At 45.3% G+C, this 14,434-nt stretch overlaps 1 protein-coding gene across 8 annotated transcripts in view; it reads left to right on the top strand.

The window, feature by feature from the left end:
• BDNF (brain derived neurotrophic factor) overlaps positions 1-14,434 on the top strand; it is a 93,581-nt gene that overhangs the window by 36,703 nt on the left and 42,444 nt on the right. The window contains exon 1 of one of the 8 annotated variants that reach the window (XM_053286640.1): positions 7,198-7,686. The exons of 5 other annotated variants lie outside the window; for them this stretch is intronic. The gene's annotated coding sequence lies outside the window, so the exon portion shown is untranslated. Of the gene's footprint in view, positions 1-7,197; positions 7,687-8,828; positions 8,992-14,434 lie in introns of those variants that run through there. 2 more of the 8 variants (XR_008314025.1, XM_053286641.1) reach the window with 2 other exon arrangements.

The following is a 14,434-nucleotide window of genomic DNA, read 5'->3' as shown; positions in this document are numbered from 1 at the left end:
AATACAGTAAAAACTGACTTGCAAAGATGGTCTAGAATGAACTTATCTTTAATGGGAAGAATTTCAGTTGTGAAAATGAATGTTTTACCTAAAATGCTCTTTCTTTTTCAGACTATTCCTATAATTTTAACTTGTTTTAAGCAATGGCAAAAGGACATAACCAAATTTGTTTGGCAAGGGAAAAGACCAAGAATTAATTTTAAAAATTTAACAGATGCTAAAGAAAGAGGTGGTCTTACCCTGCCAGACTTAAGGTTGTATTTTGATGCTGTTTGTTTGATGTGGTTAAAAGAATGGATAACATTAAGAAATCACAGAATACTTGATCTGGAAGGATTTGATAGAAGGTTTGGATGGCATTCATATTTGTGGTATGATAAAAGTAAAGTACATAAAGGTTTCCTTAATCACTAGGTAAGAAGAAGTCTAATGAGAGTGTGGGTAAAATATAAAAAATGGTTGGAACCTAAAACTCCGTTATGGCTATCCCCGATTGAAGCTTTAGCACATAAAGAGATAAACATGCAACCGGAATGGGGTACCTACGTATAGGGATTTGTTATGTTTCCAAGAAAAGGGCTGTAAATTAAAAAACCTAATTAAAGTACAAAATTTGGTTAGTAATTGGTTTCAGTATCATCAGTTAAATGAAGTTTATAAGAAGGATCTTAAAGTTGGATTTGAGGATCAAATGTCGAGATTTGAGAAGGAGCTGTGTGAAAATGATGAAAAATTAGTTTCTAAGATGTATAGGCTGTTGCTTTTGGAGGAGACAAGAGATGAAGTGGTTAAAACGACTATGATAAAATGGGCTCAAGATGTGGGTCATAATATAGATATGGCAGCTTGGGAAAAATTATGGAAAATGGATTTAAAGTTCACTGCATGTTATACTTTAAAAGAAAATTATTATAAGATGATGTACAGGTGGTATTTGACACCTAAAAAATTAGCACTAATGTATAAAAATGTTTCAAACAAATGTTGGAAATGTGGACACTGTGAAGGAACTTTTTTCCATATGTGGTGGTCCTGTAGGAAGGCAAAGGCCTTTTGGGACATGATATATAATAAGTTAAAGAAAAATTTTAAAATGACATTTCCTAAGAGACCAGAATCCTTCCTGTAGGGAATAACGTAAGGAGAATTTTCCACAAGAAATTTAACATTCTTTATGTATGCAAACACGGCGGCCAGAATAGTATATGCGCAGAAATGGAAGGATAATGAATTGCCCTCAAAAGAAGATTGGCTGAAAAAAAATTTGGAATATGCTGAGATGGCAAAACTTACAGTACTAAGAGATCAAAACCTGGAATGTTTTAAAGAAGATTGGAAACCATTCTTATTATACCTAAAGAACTATTTTCCTAATATTGATTTTTCAACAGGGTTTGAAATTTAGTAATATTAGCAGGTTGGGTAGAGTAAAATGAGTTTGAAAGGTATAGGATATATGTTTTGAATTACTATAGGTTGGATTGTATAGTTAGTGATTCGCGCGGTGAGCGGGAAGTCAACATTTGTTTGATTGGATGTAACAAGATTGTTATGATATGGTAAAAATCAATAAAAAATTTAAAAGCAAAAAAAAAATAAACAAAATCCCGAAGTCCCAAGCAGTGTTCCCTCTAACAGGGATTCCCAGATGTTGTTGACTACAACTCCCAGAATCCCCAGCTGCAATGGCTTGGGGATTATGGGAGCTGTAGTCAACAACATTTGGGAATCCCTGTTAGAGGGAACACTGGTCCCAAGCATCTTGACTTGTGCCTAAAAGCAATGACCAATAAAAGTAAGAGTTCACATCATGTTAGGGTAGTATGCTCCCAAGAAGTAATCCCAACTAAAATGATATTAAGGCGGGTCTCACGATCCGTGAGACCCGCTTTTTTAGAAACTGCAGGGAGAGTGGGCTAAGCCCGTTCTCCCCGCAGACGAGCGGGCAGGGAGCCCTGAGCGGCCGGATCGGCTGCCCACATGGTTGCCAGCTCTGTGATGGAGCCGGCGGGGGGTGGGGGAGCGGGGGCCGCATGGCCCCCACAAGCCCCAGTATGCCCTGCGCGAGTGCACAGAGCATAATGGGGAGACCCCTGGAGCCGGGAGGCAGCTTTTCACCTCCCGGCCAGGGGTCTACTCATGAGTAGGCACAGCGCAAAGGCGCGCTGTGACTACTCATGATTGTAAAAAGCAGGTTTGTGGAGTGCTCGCTCTGCAAACCTGCTTTTTACCAGGAGTTCCAGAGAGGGTTAGCCGCTCCAGAACCACCAGGCTCGGCTGCGAGCCCAGTGGTTCTGACGATCAGCAAAAATGAGGCTAGTGGAGGCTAGCCTGATTTTTGCTGATCGTCAGAATAGCCCCACTGTATAAGAAAGGGGATGTTTCTCAGTGGTAGAGCATCTCCTCTGCATTTACAATATAGGGATTCCTATTCAGTCCTTGGTATTGCCAGTTAGAAAGATCAAATAACAGAGCTGGGAAAGACCCCTATCTAAAATCCTGGAGGATTTCCACCAGTCAGGGTTGGCAATATGCAGCTGAACTGACTAACAGGCATACTATTTGTAAGGCATTTCTTTATGTCTTTATGAGACATTATGCTAGCAACTGGCATCACTTTAATGTACAAGCCCATCATACAAGTGTCTGCTTCTGCTTATATTTTTGTACTAACTGCTTAGTAGACCCCCACCCTTAATTCATCCAGGATGAAACACACACACACTCTTGATGTAACAAGGATTGATCACCATGATGTTGACTGATAACCCAGGCAGATGTTTCCCTCTTGTTGTTTCCTTCTTGGACCTGGATGCTTATATACTTGCTTGAAGATATTCTGTTTCAGTTGTCTCTCTTTTGGCAATGACTCCCAACTCCATGTTAATGCCAGAGTTGAAAGGGGTGTTTGCTGGGAACCATCTTTGGGCAACAGGGGATGCTGAACCTTTGTGAATGTGCCAGCGCTTTAACTGCAAATGTCTCCCACCCATTTTGTAGGTTTCCCTCTAAGCAGCTAGCCTAACTAGTTTGTTGTGAATTGCCCAGAGATGTGAGTTTGGGGCAGTATACAAATATTCATTCATCCATTGGTGGATAAATAGACAGACAGACAGACAGACAGACAGACAGACAGAATACATACATACATACATACATACATTACCCCTGCTAACTTGGCAAAGAGGTACCTTTTAACGTGGTGATTCTCTTTATTTAGCAGGAGGAGAGTAACTGGCCCTATCCACCCCCAGCACAGTACCCCTCCAGTGACTGTTGCTGGTGTCTGTCTTATGTTTCTTTTTAGATTATGAGTCCTTTGGAGAGACAGGGATCCATCTTATTTGTTTATTATTTCTCTGTGTAAACCGCCCTGAGCCATTTTTGGAGGGGTGATATAGAAATCAAATACATACATACATACATACATACATACATACATACATACATACATACATAATAGGTAAGTAGATTGCAGTGGCCGGGGTGTTGGGAGCCAAGAAGCATTCCCAGAGGGAATCAGCTGGTGCAGGAGGGATTAAACTCCTGTCCTGCTGCTCCTCCCCACTGATTTCCCCCTGCAAATCTCCTACCCCAGCATTCACGTTAACCACCATTCACACATTATGTTTAACATATGTACCATCTGTATAGAGTATACAGATCAATACACACATACAGTTATTCACACATTATGTTCAACATATGTACTGTAGCCTATTTCCTGTCTGTACCCTGCATTTGAGGGGGCCTGTACCCAGACTGTGTATACTGTATTCATACACAAATATGTACATGTGTACAGACATACAGCATAATGGAAAGGTCTGGGCAGTATCATAGCTCACCCCTCCAGCACATTCACATGACCGCTATTCCCACTCCTGCTTTTGGATTATAACACACCTCTGGAAATGCAGGAAGCATCTCTCTGGGCCAGTCAGCAGCCACAGGTCAATTCGAGATTTCAAGAGTCCTCAACAAACTGCCCTCCATGGGCCCTAACTGGATGCGCCCTAAGACAATCACTCTGCCGCCAACATTACCACCACCACCACTACAAGCAATAGGCTATGAGCACAGGAAGCCCTTCTATGGCATTGGTCCTCAGCAGCCACTCTGACTCCCATCCTGAGCAGGTCTGCTTCCTGCATGGTGCTGTCCCAGCTATCCCCGGCTCCGTTACTTTATAATGTCAGCCAGAAAGCGTGGTGGGTGGTGGTTGCCCCCTCCTTTGTTGCCACTCAGCAAGAACTATCCTCTTTCCTAGACTGGTGGACACTAAGAAGAACTCCACGTAATTAAACCACCATCTCACTCCACCTTGGAGTGGGATAAAGTAACACAATAACTGATAAAGCCCTCAGAAGGAAGACAGATACCAAGAAGAAATCCGTTCTTTTGGAACAATGCCTGTCCATCTGCTTTCTGTCGCCCATCCCTGCTTCTTGTCCCAACCTCAGTAAGCAAGATGAGGAAAACCCTTAGACGTTACTAAGCACATGTTACTTTCAGCACATGCTACCCTGCTGCATGCTTTGGTGTGGGGTAAAGAGAAGGGGCATTCTGGACTGCAGCCATGGTGGGGCAAAAGCTCCACCATGATCCTGATCTGAAGTCCCTCCGGCTTGTGCTATTTAGCAAAGTAAAACCAAACCTGCCACTGCATAGGACATGTCCAAAGTAACGTGTCGTTTTACTCTCATGGCCACTTCATGCAGTTTCTCACATGGTCACTCACTTCCATGTTAGCAACTGTGTGGCTCCTACTGGTCATTTGCTACATATACCAAATGTTCAAAAATGTCTCTCTACGTCTCTACATCGGGCCTGAAGCCAGAACTGATGGCAACTGCAAACTTGCAATGTATACACACATACGATTCACATGATTTTCTACCTGGAAGTGACTTCTATGTGGAAACTTCAGGCTTCTAGGGAGCAACCCTTAATTGTGTCTACCCACCATCTTCTCTATCTGAGGCTACGTATTTCTTTCTTTGGTGCTTGTGAGCCTCAACAAACAATTTATGGCGCTCAGAAGACCTGATGGGACACACAGACAGGAGATTTGCTCCATCCCTACAAGCCCTAAGGCCCACCCCAAGGTAGAAGACGAGCACAATCAGGTCTCTTGTGTGGTACTCCCTACACATGGTGGTGGATGAGTGTGCCTTCTAGGGCCCTATGCCATCTACCACTGTGTGGGCTTCTACTGGCCTGGCAGTGTCTGGAGTGTCTGTCAGTCACATCATGTCAGATGTCATGTAATTGCAGGCATGGATATGCTGCTCCAAATCCAGCCAATATGTGTGTAATATTCTAAAGATGCTGCCAGTACTGCCCTGTAGCATCAAACCAGAATGTTCAGAAGTGCCCAGAAAACAATTAGGCCAATGGTGTTAGGAACATAGGAACATAGGAAACTGCCATAAACTGAGTCAGACCACTGGTCTATCTAGCTCAGTATTGTCTTCACAGACTGGCAGTGGCTTCTGCAAGGTTGCAGGCAGGCATCTCTCTCAGCCCTATCTTGGAGAAGCCAGGGAGGGAACTTGAAACCTTCTGCTCTTCCCAGAGTGGCTTCATCCCCTGAGGGGAATATCTTGCAGTGCTCACACATCAAGTCTCCCATTCATATGCAACCAGGGCAGATCCTGCTTAGCTATGGGGACAAGTCATGCTTGCTACCACAAGACCAGCTCTCCTCTCTGTTCTGGGATAGCCACAAATTGACATCTCATTTTAACTTGTGTGGACAGTGTCTTTCTCCCATTGGCTCTCTGTCACTGGAACATGTGAAATAGGAAATAAAAATAAAATAAAATTTATTTAAGCATGCCTTTAAGCATGTCTTTAAGCATGTACAGAGTACCATTTCCTCATCAATGAGTGGCTACAACCAGCCTGCACAAATCAAGGATTAGGGAGGGAGACTATCAGATCAGAGGGTACAACTTCCATGCAGACTCAGCAGTCTACAACATCCCTGGGGCGTGGGTGGTGGGTGGAGGGCAGAGTGCCTTTAACAGCTATGTAACAGAGTTCCAACAAGAGAAGCATTCTACCTCATTGCATCTCCATGCTAGGAAAAACTACATCTGTTTAACAGCTGCATGGCAGACAGAAATTCAACACATGCAGGCAAAAGAAGCTCGTGGCAGCCTTACTTGACCCACATGGCACTTATAAACTATTTCCTTAGTGCAATTGGAGGCCAACTATTAATAAGTGTGCTTTTGATCACAGTGCAAAGGTGATTCCTTTAAAGAATTCTGACCCCTGTTAACTTGGCAAAGAGGCACCTTTTAATGTGGTGATTCTCTTTATTTAGCAGCGGGAGAGTAACTGGCCCTATCCACCCCCAGCACAGCATCTGTCCAGTGGCTATTGCTGATGTCTGTCTTATGTTTCCTTTTTAAATTGTGAGCCCTATGGGGACAGGGAGCCATCTTATTCATTATTTCTCTGTGTAAACTGCCCTGAGCCATTTTTGGAAGGGCGGTATAGAAATCAAATAAATAAATAAATAAATAAAGTAGCTACACTACATGGGATGTACTGGTCAAAGACTGTAATTAAGTCTATCTATCTATCTATCTATCTATCTATCTATCTATCTATCTATCTATCACTACATGGGAGGGAGGAATTAAATATGTTTACATTTTGTTCTGCTTAAATCTAAGAAGTATAGTGTTTTAAAGTTTGCTGAGAACTTGAAAAAGCATTGGATTGGAGTTGCCTTGTCTATTTAGAGGGCCTTAGAAAAGCTTAAACGGTGTGAAAGCTGTGTGATATTCACCACTATGTTAGCTCTGTGGTGGGCTTGGGAAGTAGCTTGAAGGCCCCGGCGAGTCCATTTCTAGTAGGTCCCGACACAAGCAAGCCACGGGCAACAGCTCTGTGTCTTAAACCAGTGAACTCAAACGCAGGCCTTGACGCTTTACAGAAAAGGGATTCCTACTACTTCCACAGAACCCATGAGAATGTGTGTCCAAAAAAAGCCGCGTGCCGTGTGCTTTCGCCAAGGAGGGAACCCCTCTTGTTGTGCTTCAGGAGAAACTGAAGCAACTGAAGCGAGAACATCACAAACACGTGCAGGGGGCGGCAACTACAGGCTGCGAGCTCACAGGAAAAATGGGAGGCATCTTTCGCATGTATGGGATTGTGATTCCTCGTAATCCATGCAGTGGTGTCTCTATCTGAGGCAGGCGGGGTATCAGATGACAGACACGTCAAGAGTGTAGAGCGGAGCACTCGTGTGGATTCCCATCCACACTCCATTCACGGCGCTGGCGAGATTTTAATCAAGCGTGAGCTAACCCTCGCAAGCGAAGCTAGCATGAAATCTCTCCGTCCTGACCAAGATCAAATGGAGCTACTCAATCAGGGGGTGCCATTATTACCTCCGCCATGCAATTTCCACTATCAATAATTTAATCTCTTTGCGGCATAAACCGAAAAAGGGGGCCGGGGGACGCAAGACAGATTTGGACCAGACGGTGGGGGCTTTTTTTTTTTTTTTAATTTTTAATTTTAAAAGAAAATTAATCTCTCCATCCCCAAAGCCAACACGCCGGAGCACATTTGGGTGGGTGTTACATCAAGACATCTCTCATGTGGCGCTCTTGGTGCTGACTTTTGCAAGTAGGCGTTTAAAAAAACAACCCAACAACGCAAAAGGTGAGTTTGGGGTTTCTGACTGTCTTGTTATGTCTGCGAGAAAGTCCGCTGGCTGGCTAGATAGTGCACGTTTGCCCGCTACGTGTTCTCTTCGAAAGTGACTAGTTGTAACGTTATCCGGAATCTTCATTAATAAACAATGTTTGTTATTATCTTGATTGCATTCTTAATAGGCAGACTATGAAGAGGTCAGTGAGGGAGCTATATTTAAATGGATCTGGTTTGTTTAATGCACGAACAAGTAAGCTAATATTCTCCGGCTTTTAAGAGATTTCTAACATTTCAGGAACGGGGTGTACACCCTCCTCCTCCCCGTCCATTCCCGGATTTTGCTGTAAATGTGTATTAGTATTTTATCACGCCGCTTGTTGCGATTTCATCTCTTTTTACCCGATCCTCTCCGTTGTTCGCCTTGAAACTGGGATCTGCAATCCCTGACCGCTTACTCTGGAGGAATCTTATTGAATAATGCCCTCTCGTGTGACGTCAAGGGCCGGTTCGTGGCTTGCAAGTTGGGGAAAGTTGGGTCTGGGTAAAAGTACCCTGAGAAAACTCTGCACGTGGGTTTCAATTATGTGCAATGGTACTTTATGTGTTGTTTCAAGATAAAGTGTGGCACTGTCGTTGGTTGCGGGGCGGGGGAAGGAGAAGAGAAGGATACAAGGAAAGATGAGATCTGAGTACTGTATATACAAACCGGTTTTGTATATACAGATATATGGCTCTAGATTAAACCTATCCAGACAGGGACGGGACAGAAAGTTTGGAGGAGGAGGAGGAGGAGAAAGGAACTCCTCTTGGGAACCAACAGTATTGGGCAGCGGCCAGGGGCTTTTCTTTGCAGCCCGGCGATGGGATGGAGCGCAGGCCGGGGGCGCTGGTGGGGGGAGTTGTTGCGGTTGCTTTAAACTGGGCGACCCGTTGCTGGTGTTCCTGCTTGGAAGCAGCTTGACCAATAGAAGCCCAAACGGAGATCTAAATAATTCCTGAGTGAGGAGAAGCCAAACACAAGGGGGGGGGGGCGATGGGGCGGTGTGGGGGCACAGCCGGGCTCGTGCTGCGAGAGGCTCCTACGCCAGCCAGGGGGGTGGTGCGCGGTAGGGGGGAGGAAGGGAGAGAAAGAGATCAGAGGCTCCCAACAACTCCGTTGCCCTCCCACCCTTCATAAAGCTTTGATGAGACATTTGAGCTGCTTGCCTCCTCCTGTGTTTCTGGAGCTGCAGGAGGCGGCTGGAGGGACTGGACGGCTGGGAGAGGATGTGACTCTCCGGAGGGGACCCGAGCAGGCTTTGTGTGGACGGCAAGGTAGGGCCAGGAGTGGACAGGCGCGGCCGCGAAAAAGTTGACTCCAGCCTAGCTGGAGGAGGTGCCGGCGGGAGAGTGCTGCTGCGAGGCTCTGGAGCGAGTCTGGGGCAGAGGCGCTGGACAACCGGGGAACGGACGAAGGGGACTCGGGACGGCATGGGAGTGGGGACGAAGTTCGCCCCCACGCCCCCTTGCCACCGTCCCGAAGTGGGGAACTCCGTGGTTGGGAGCAGGAGAGTGGGGCTCAGGCTCAGGCGTGGAAAGCCTGGCAAGGCGGCGGGTGGCAGGAAGACGCGCCTCCTGGCTGGCAGCAGTAGAAGGCGATTTGCAGCTGGCAATCGGCGTAGGAGCCCGGCCAGGCGCGAACCTGGGCAGCTGACTCGAGGCAAAGTCCCACTGAGTTCGGCTGGGTACACACACAGGAGGGCAGCCTACAAAGGTGGGGGGGGGAAGCGAGGATTCTTCTCTCGGGATCCAGATCGCAGCGTGGGCGACTCCGGTGCCCTCTTTGTTCTGCCCCGCCACGCATTCGAAGCAACCGCCACCAGACACCTGCTCGGCTCGCGTGTGTTGCTGTGCCTTGGCAGGCTCCGAGGACTTGGCACTCTCTCTCTCCCTCCATCCACCGCCCCCACCCCGCGCTCCCAGTTCCGCCACCTCTGACTCGCCTGTTGTGATCACACCCCCTCCGCCCCTCGCGTCCTCTCTAACTTTCCCACTCCGTGTGTGACTGCCTGGCGCGCACTTTCTCGGCTGCGGAATTTCACGCAGGGCAGCGGCGACTGCCAGCAATAGCTTAGGTACAGGGCGAGAGGAGAGGCACGCACTTGGGCGCCCCTGGCAGGCAAGCAGGCAGGGCTCCCCCAGCTTGTCCATCAAATGGTATGTGTAAGGCAAAGAGCCCACATAGGTTGCTTCGCAGAGGAAGACGGTTTGTGGGTGGTGATGGTGATAGGGGTTTCCCCTCCGCCTTGGTAGTGCTGCAAAGCTTGGTGCAACCGTGCGCCTTACAGTGTCGCGGGGCTTCAAGGAAAGTGGGGTGGGATGTCTGCGCTCGGGGGCCATTCGAGTGGCAACAACAACCAAAGAAGCCCTCCTGTTACAGTACACTGTGGCTGTGCGGTGATCCGTTTGTGGTTGTGGATCGGGGATTTGTTTTTATTTTTTAATGGCGAAGGAGGCCCTCTACTGGTCGAAAGCGGGAGAACAAAAACTACATACGAAATAAAGAGGGAGGGTTGAAGAGGGAATTCTTGCCACCCCTTTCCTCTCTCCCTCTTTCCCGAATAGTAGGAAGGTCCTCTACGCATCTGTCATTTCAGGGCCGACGCGTTTTACTCCAAAGTTCAGATTGGCCCCAGTTCCAATGGGAGAGTTGCCTTGGGTAGCCTGACTTGATTTGTCCAGGCTTTTAAATTAGCAGAACTGTTTAATGAGGTCTTCTCCCCAGATAATACCAGCACCACGTTCTGAAGACGGTAAAGGCCCACAAATTGGCAAGAAGAGAACCAGTGGGGATCAGCCCCAAATAGGAGTCCTCTCTATGTGACACAAAGTAACACAGAGCAATAGGCCCCTGTTGGTAAATCTCAGAAAATAGTAAGAGGGAAATCCCATATGTTTCATATAATACATCCCCATTGAGCTAAAGGAGCAAAAAGATTTGGGTGCAGATGAACAAAGAGTGCTGTCTACAGAAAGATTAAACTAACATTGGTGGTGATGGGGATACATGAAGATATGTTGCTGAATTCAGATAGTTGGGAAACTTACCCAACTCCTCACAACTTACGTTCTTATGTAACATTCTGCACACAACACATGGATAGCCTATGGCACTCATTACCACAAGATGCTGAAGACCACATCTTGTGATAATGAGTGGCACAAGATGTGGTTTTTATAGGGTTTAGGCAAATTCATGGACAATAGGTCTATCGGCACATATTAGCCATGATAGTTAAATGCAACTGGTATATTTAGAGGCAATATACCTCTTGAATATCAGACGTAGTGGACAGACCAGGGGAAGGCTGTCACCATGCCCTGCTTCTGGTAGGTCACTGCAGGAAACAGAATATAGGATATGATGGACCTTTGGTCTTCTCCAGCAAGGTAATTCCTATATTTAACTGAGGCAGATAAAGGGAGTCCGTACCTTGTTTGAAAACTCAGGCAATTGCATAAGTTCATCTTTGTGCAGTTTGTGGCTGCATGATCCGTCCTTCTTTTCAAGGGAGCTGACTACATTATCTCTAATCCCTTCCAACACTGTGATTCAAAATCAAACTTTAGTAGATGGCAAAAAGTTTCACTCATGATGCAGAATCTCTTTATGACGTGGGCACCTTGAAGGTGTTATAACTGCAGAGAGAATTAAGATGGGTCATAGCGGCAGTCTGCATACATAGCAGCGTTGGGATGACACACTGCCAGAGGTTATACATGGAATGTTTGAGTGTAACAGGAACCAACTTTCTGGCCCCTGCTCAGAATTATGCATCTACTCTAGCCAGTACAACTCAGTAAGTGAATAGAAAGATACACTTGTTGAAACATAACCTTTACTGGAATTTAAAACATGCTGGTTACCATAACTGGAATTCCAGGGCCATACAGTTATTTGTCTTTTCCATCTACTTTGTTAGGCAGAAGACTGTATGTGAACACCTTCAGTAAATTATTAAACTGCTTATGTTCAGCCTGTGGGGGGGGAACATTTAATTTTAAAAACCAATAGTTTTAATCTATGTATTTCTTCCACTCATTACAAGAAGAAATAATATTCATCTTCCTTTCATTGCTTTATTAGATGAGTGTCAGTTTATTTTTCATTCTCAAAGAAAACAAATCTGTAATTCTGTAAAGAGAGAGACTAGCATCCATAGGATGCCAGGAGGTGGCCAGGATCCAAAAAGTTCCACGCCCATGCCTAGAATAATAATAATAATTATTATTATTATTATTATTATTACATTTATATCCCACTCTTCCTCCAAGGAGCCCAGAGCGGTGTACTACATACATAAGTTTCTCTTCACAACAATCCTGAGAGGTAGGTTAGGCTGAGAGAGAAGTGATTGGCCCAGAGTCACCCAGCAAGTCTCATGGCTGAATGGGGATTTGAACTCAGGTCTCCCCAGTCCTAGTCCACCACTCTAACCACTACACCACACTGGCTCTGCTTCTTTGTGAGCTTCTTTGTGAATGCTTCTTTGTGAGCACAGAAGTGACATCCTGACTGACAAAGCATTGGTGCAGTGGGAAAAGCAGTGGTGTAAGACCAGTGCTTTGGAAGAGTTCCAGAATAACTCTGTACTGGTGCTAGTGTGTGTGTGCTGGGGTGAAATTTTGATGATGTCTCCTTCCCCCAGAAGCTCTCTGTGTCATCTTAAAATATGACCCTAAGGGCTGTGTCATCCTCAGGGACATATTTTTGGGTGGCACAGATCACTTCCTGAGGAAGGGGAAGTTGTTGACATTTACTTCCACTATTGGGCCAGCAGTGGAGCTGAATTAGTTGAATTTTTCAGAAGTACTGGTGCATTTCCTGTTAGCCAGTGACTTTATCAATATCCTGATCCAAGTGCAGTTCCAAATGTGCAAGCTTTTTGGTATGTATGAGTTCATGGCATGCATGCACTCAAGGGTTGCTGTAGGAAGGCAAGGTCTGCAAATTCCCGCAGTACACAGATGATCATTGGATCCTACATCATGCCCATTAATTAGCAGTGGATTCCTTTTATTCCAGTGGAACTCACATATAAATGGTTAGTATTACAATTTGAGTCTGCAGTCCTCTAACAACTTCCATTTTGCAAACACCTTTCATTTTAATGGGGTTTGTGTTGTTGTAGCTATCTGAGAATGTGGTTGCTCAAGACTAAGGTTTTTTTAAAAAAATTATAGCCAGATTCACAGATCAATTAAGCCTTACACATGTAAGCCTTTTGTATAACTGATTAATAAATCACAGCTGTACGTGTCTGGCAGCCTAGTGCTGAATACATGTTTGTGGGGGAAGTGAAGGCCCATTTTTCAAAATGCAGCTGATGCCCAAGTAAGTTGGATCAGGATCTTCTTGCTAGTGGTCACATGAGCTTGTTTGCTAGTGGAGCACTATAGAGGATTGGATACCCTTTTTCTGATCACCCCAACACTGCAAGGAGGCATACCTGAATCTCAAAGTGGCATTAGGCTGCTGGGTCGACAAGAACTGTCTTATCATGTCGCCATGTAATTTATTAAGGTGACACCCTCAAGGAATGGATAGGAAGAATGTAGTACTACCACCAACAGCTATGCTGTGAGACATCTTAAAAGCCAATCCGGTAGGTTCAAAAGAAGCAGGGTGCATCTGTTTGCACGACAGTAGTAAATGCTTAGGGGTTGAGCCTGCATAGTCTGGAGGTAGAGCCCTGTTTCCTTTGCTTTTGTTGTGATGTCATAACCTACAGGTCTATAGCAGGGATTCTTAGTGTGTGGGTCCCCAGATGTAATTGGACTTCAACGCCCATAATTCCCAACCAAAGGCCACTGGGGCTGTGGATTATGGGAGTTGAAGTCCAATTACGTCTAGGGACCCACACGTTGAGAAACCCTGGTCTATAGGATTAGGCTATGAGCTGAAATCTTAAGCAAACAGCATGAGTTTCCATAGGAGTGTCAAGGGGATAGCCCCCCGCCAGATTCATGACTGGATTAATGTGGAGCAGTTTGCATATTCTAGGTATACATTTGTATTTATACACTTTGCCCCTCTCCCAGATCCTGCAGATGCCCATGACACACAGTAGTTAATACTTAGCATGTATCTAGTACTTCAGTGTGTTCCAAGCATTTGACAAACATTATCTCAGTAACCCTTGTAACAGGCACCTCAGTATTATCATCATCTCCATATGGCTGCTATAGAGAATGAGGCTGATATTGATGGCTTGCCTTAGACCATCTAATGATTTCATGGCTGAGATGCGGGGACTCCAACACACAGTGGCTGGTCCGATGCAACCTTGCTGAAGTTATACAAGTTTGGGTCTGATGAGAGATTGCATGAGAACCCATGTATGTTGCTGTGAGTTCCATAATGAAAGGAAAACAGGATATCAATCTAATAATGAAACAAAAATAAATGTTTCATGTTTACTCAGGAGTAAGTACCACTGTGTGACATGAGACTTATTCCTAGTAAGTGTGCTTAGGATTGCAGCCTTACCTCAGCTCTCTTTAAGTTACATTAAAGTCAGTGGAGCTTAGTTCCATGTGAATGTCTTGCAGATTACAGGAGAAGTCACCAAGATGCAGTGCTTTAGAAAATGTTACCTAGTAATTATTTCCGGATGTCCAACTCTGAATGAACTATTTGGCAGCTTTGCTGTGCACTATTGATTGCTCTATTTCTTCAATTTTTTATAAGATTAAAAGAGCAATGTGTTACACTCAT

Source organism: Hemicordylus capensis, chromosome 1 (assembly GCF_027244095.1).
Source record: "Hemicordylus capensis ecotype Gifberg chromosome 1, rHemCap1.1.pri, whole genome shotgun sequence".
Taxonomy (NCBI): Eukaryota; Metazoa; Chordata; class Lepidosauria; order Squamata; family Cordylidae; genus Hemicordylus; species Hemicordylus capensis.
This window is presented reverse-complemented; position numbering and strand designations above follow the sequence as displayed.